Source organism: Polypterus senegalus, unplaced genomic scaffold, assembly GCF_016835505.1.
Source record: "Polypterus senegalus isolate Bchr_013 unplaced genomic scaffold, ASM1683550v1 scaffold_2334, whole genome shotgun sequence".
Lineage (NCBI taxonomy): Eukaryota > Metazoa > Chordata > Cladistia > Polypteriformes > Polypteridae > Polypterus > Polypterus senegalus.
In genome coordinates this window covers 1-6,110 of record NW_024381365.1, presented here as the reverse complement: position 1 = coordinate 6,110, position 6,110 = coordinate 1, and positions in this window count along the sequence as shown.

The window sequence follows — 6,110 nt, the reverse complement described above, 5'->3', positions numbered from 1 at the left end:
TGTATGGGAATGGATGATGGACATAACTTTTAGCAATCTGATAAGCAGTGGGTAGCTCTAGATGATCCACCAATATTTGGTACTTATAATCTAAAGTTAAATGGCGATGAGGGCCAAGGATACTGTCTAATCCTTTCTTAAGCATGAGAAAGTCACTCTCTTTGCCTGAAGAAAAGGCTGCTAACTTTGGTTTTGGTATGCCATACGATGATGCAATTGCCATTTCCATTAATCAAGGCACACTAGGATCAGTGGGGGTGTAAACGTGTAGAGGCTGCCGCCTTTGGTAGTGCTGATGTGGAATTAAATTAGGAACTGAGGACTGTGGCAGCGGTTGAAACAATGTCTGCACAGGAGCTGGCGTAAACTGTGGCTGCATTGGAGCTGGCGCAGGCTGCATAGGAGCTGGCTGTGGCCAAGAATATGATCTTGAGAATCTAATTAACTGCCCATAAGATTGTAAACCTGACAGGGCTGCTATACTGGCGTAAAGAGCTGGCTGAGAAATTGACTGTGCCCTATGTTGTGGATAATGGGGCACAGGACTCTCAGAATGGAAGCAATCCTCAGTTACCTGCGTAACACTTTCCATAACAATCTGAAGCTCCCTCATCTCATTACTCAGAGCACTCCAATGTGACTCTAAGAAATTTATGCTCTCCCTCTTCACATTAGGAACTTGCATAAAATAGCTCCCATATGAGTTATAGGTTGAATATGTACCAGTGGATGATCAATCACAAAGTCCTCCAAGTAAGCTGGCACACACCATGTGTGACTTGGACGAGGATTTGTTATCTGTGTCTCACTGTAAAAATCTCTAGATGTAGCCATAGAACAGCCTATGTATAATCCAGCACGAAAGACCACTTTGTGAGGGACAGTTGTATGTTACTGTGCTGACTGTACACTTGCTGGCCTAATTTTACGGCTAGAAAGAAACACAGCTACACCAGAGAGTAGATAACACCCTTCAAGTACTTTAATAGATGTGTATACATACAGTAAGTGTATGTGTGGTATCTAAACAGAAATAAATTAATACAATAAGTACACAAATACAAATGGAATGCATATATGAACATAACTAATTAAATGTCAAACTGGAACATTATTACATAGTATTCAAGAAGAGCAATGTTAAACATCAATTCCTCAACTTTAGGTATTGTTAATACAATACAATACAGTTTATTTTTTTATAGCCCAAAATCACACAGGAAGTGCAATGGGCTTTAACAGGCCCTGCCTTTTGACAGCCCCCCAGCCTTGACTCTCTGAGAAGACAAGGAAAAACTCCCAATAAAAACCTTGTAGGGAAAAATGGAAGAAACCTCGGGAAAGGCAGTTCAAAGAGAGACCCCTTTCCAGGTAGGTTGGCGTGCAGTGGGTGTCAAAAGTAGGGGGTCAATACAATACAATACACAGAACAGAACAATTCCTTAATACAGCATAATAATAAAAATTTTAGAAGTACGGTTTAACAGTAGATGATATGACATAATTAGGTTTGGATATTTTAGAGTCCTGGAGACCTCATCCATCTAGCTGCCTCCCCATTTGGCCATGCCACGGCTGAAACGTTGCTCCGATGAAAGGACCCTCTTTCCCATGATTCCTGTGATCCTCCATCAGGGATGACTTTACCATAGGCAGGCAAACAACTTGGCAGGTGGGCCGTGGCACCAATGGCCACATTTGGGTACCGAGAAATGAAACAGAATAGGTGAGGGTTAGTATTCAAATATAATTATCATGTTACTTATGTTATAGTGCTAATGACTAACAACAGAGATGCAGTATGTACAGTTAATCAGCAGCTCTAGTCAGGATATGCTAAACTGAAGTAGTGAGTCTTCAGCCGGGATTTAAAGGCTGAGACTGAAGGGGCATCTCTTATGGAAGCAGGAAGACCATTCCACAGTTTAGGGGCCCTGTAACTAAAAGCTCGACCTCCCACTGTTATTTTATTAATCCTTGGAATCCTAAGCAGACCGGCATCTTGAGATCTTAATGTGCTCAGGTTTGTAAGTCATGATAAGTTCAGACAAGTAAGCGGACCTTGGCCATTTAATGCTTTATATGTTAAAAGGAGGATTTTGAAATCTGCCCTAAACTTAACTGGGAGCCAGTGTAAAGATTTAAGAACTGGGGTTATGTGTTCATATTTTCTTGTTCTTGTAATAATTCTTGCAGCGCATTTTGGATTAACTGGAGGCTGTATAGAGAACAGTTTGAACAGCCAGTGAACACCGCATTGCAGTAGTCAATCCTACTAGAGATAAATGCATGAATTAATTTCTCACAATCCTGTTTATTTAGAAAGCGCCTTAATTTCCTAACATTTTTAAGATGGAAAAACATGTTTTGGACGACTTTGTAATATGCTTTTAAATGACATGCTAGAGTCAAAGATAACTCCTAGATTGCGGGCTGATTCAGTAAAATTAATTGGGATTCCAACTGAGTTAAATGACGACAAAATATTGCTGTGATCAGCGTCATTCCCTCCAACAATTAACATCTCTGTTTTATCTGTATTTAAAGACAAGTAGTTCTCATTCATCCATTCCTTTAATTCACTAACACAACTAATTAAAGACAACATCGGAGAAACTTCATTTGATTTAAATGAAAGGTATAACTGGGTGTCATCTGCATACGAGTGAAAATTAACATTATGTTTCCTAATGAGAGATCCCAGTGGAAGCATGTAAAGTGAAAACAGTAAAGGTCCCAGTACTGAGCCCTGCAGGACACCATATTGAACTTCTGTGTATAATGATGGAGTACTGTCTGCACATTTCTGTACATACTGGAATCGATTTGATAAATAAGAACTGAACCAAGCGAGCACGGGGCCTGTAAGCCCAACATCGTTTTCTAGCCTGTGCAGTAAAATAGAATGGTCAATGGTGTCAAATGCTGCACTTAAGTCCAACAACATAATTACAGTGGAATTTCCTTCATCAGAGGATATCAGAATGTCATTTACAACCCGTGTTAGTGCCGCTTCTGTACTATGACCAGTGCGAAAGCCAGACTGGAATTTCTCAAATAAATTGTAACGCGTAAGGTGTGACTGAAGCTGACTGGCGACTACTTTCTCTAGTATTTTAGAGAGAAATGGTAAATTTGAAATAGGCCTATAGTTATTTAGTATGTGTGGGTCTAGGTCTGACTTTTAAGTAAAGGTTTAATGACTGACACTTTTAGTGCATCAGGTACTGTGCCATGCAGTAATGAACTATTGATAACGGTTAGAATAGGCGCTGCAAGAACATCCATTGCACTTTTTACTAGTTTTGTTGGCACTGGATCTAGGGAACAAGTAGTGGGCTTCATTTTAGTAATTAAAGTTAAGACTTCCTGGTGAGTTACAGGATTAAAATTATTAAAGTGCTGAATGCAATGTGCGACAGGGTCTGCTAAGCTAGTATTTGGTTTGTACTGTGATGCTGAGATCTGGGATCTTATATTTTTTAACTAGTAGAATACCGCTGCAGAAAGTGAGAAGTAGTGTGTTTAAAGAAGGTACGAAAAAGAAAAGGAAAAATTTTAAAAATAACGTAACATGATTGTTAATGTAATTGTTTTGTCATTGATATGAGTGTTGTTCTCATATCTATCTATCTATATATATATATATATATATATATATATCTCTATCTCTATCTATCTATATCTATATATCTCTATCTATCTATATCTATATATATATATCTATATCTATATATCTATATATATATATCTATATATATCTATATATATATATATATATATATATATAGGCAGTGGAGAAGTAGTGTGTTAAAGAAGGAAAGAGAAAGAAAAGGAAACATTTTGAAAATAACGTATACATGATTGTCAAAGTAATTGTTTTGTGTATTTGGCAGCAGCGTCACAAAGTTTTTTCATCTAGCTGCATCAGAAAATGTAACGACGTCTGACACGCCTCCTTTTACCGTTTTCTCACAGCTTGGATTGTTGCTGTCATATACACACACACACACACATACATATATATATATATACATATATATACAGTATACATACATATCTTCATATCTATATACATATCTACATATACATACTTATATATATACATACCTATCTACATCATATATACACATATATATACACACACACAAATTATATATATGTGTGTATGTATGTATGTATGTGTGTGTGTGTGTATATGTATATGTATATATATATATATATATATATATATATATATATATATATATATATATATATAAAATGTAGATGGGCTGTGTGTTTGTATATATATATATACATACATACATATATATATATACACACATATACTGTGTGTATGTTTGTATGTGTCTATATGTGTGTGTATAGCTTTGGTCACTGAGTGCAAGGGAAAAATAATAAAAATATAGTCTATAAGTTATTAAACAGTAAAACATTAACGTTTTAAGAAGTACAGGTACATTGAGCACTACTGGAGTGATTTCGGGTAAACTACATTTTAAAGACTGTGTAACACAACAGGTAAGTAACTAACAGCAGCTAAAATATATATGGATCATCTCTCGGTAGTAGATCCCTTTTGAAAGGCGCTACACGACGGCTGTGGTATAGAAATTACATTTTCTATGTGAACGTTCAAATTTGTGCCTCTGGTAATGTGCCTTACCGGCATTTAAAGAAAATTAGTTTTGTGTCTTCTGCAGTGTTAAGAGAGAAAGGCTTTGGTTTGGGATAAAAGGAAAAAAAGGTGTAAAGAAAGGAAAGTTGCCTTTTTCTTTTATATAGTATAGAGAGATGTGTTCGCTGACGTTATGATCGCCTTTTGGGGACAGTCTTGGGGTGGGTCTTGTGTAGACTGGTGAGACGTCCCCGCCATTAATCGGCTGTGATGGCACTGTCAGTCCTCCACTCGTGTGCGTGTCTTCATAATCCGAGCTGACAACCTCATAATCGTAAACGTGCAAAAGAAAGTGCGAATCGCCTTAATATTAGTTTGCCGCGGTGTAGAAAAGGGGTCCCGTGTTTGCACTTGTCTGGGCTATAGCGCAGGGGGAGGATGAAAAAAATTAAAAGTGCTCACTTTGACTTAAGGCAGAAGCGCAGTCAGCGTCTCAAAGGCCGGCACAGTAGCTGCACGCGCGCTGGCTGCTAGACTTTGCTGGGCAGGAGACCCCAGTTTTTGCAAGACACGTTCATGATATCAAAGTCTCAGCGCTCTTTGGAGGTCATTCATATATATATATAGCAAAATACCGCCCTCGCAGAGAAGTAGTGTGTTAAAGAAGTAATGAAAAGAAAAGGAAACATTTTAATAATAATGTAACATGATTGACATTGTCATGATGTTGCTGTCATATATATGCCTGCCTAAATAAGTCACCCTCGCTTTGCTTCTCTTTATTTACCGTTCATTTAATCACGGCTAGTGGCGGAAAAATTATAAAATGGAAGGAGGATGGCTTTACCAAAACAATTATTGATGGCGAATCGATTATTCATAAAGCTTGAATTGGTGATGTTTTTCTGTGTTAACCTCATATTTTTCAGACTTTTCTCAAACTAAGGTGGTTCGAGGGTAAAATGAATCGGGATGCACTGATCAGTGTAATCGCTATTAGGAAATCATGCATTGACAAAGCCCTTTGCTTGTAATGCAAAGTGTGATTAAATGCATTATTTTTTAACGCGTTATGGAGCACATGCATCGAAGCTTCTCAGCTGTGCTTGTGCTAAGAAAAGGAAAGATTTTAAAAATAACGTAACACGATTGTCAATGTAACCTTTGTAAGTAGTGCCTGGAGGATTCAGTGTGTAGAAACTCTAGAAACAGCGTGTGTATTAACTTGTGGATTTTTCTGGGAGTATTTGGTGGCAGTGTGACAAAGTTGCTTCAGAAGAGTGCCGGAGCTCAGCTCAGAGTAAAATGAGGTAAATGGGAGGGATATGATGACGTGACTCCCCACCGCCTTATCCGTCAATCCCCACAAACAAGTCTCGGAATTTGCATAAACCCCTTCACCTACAATTTTAACTTAGTTACAAAGTGATCAAAACTCTGTTTTTATCCCTGGCCCCCCTCATTAAACTTGTATCCGTTACCTGTGGAG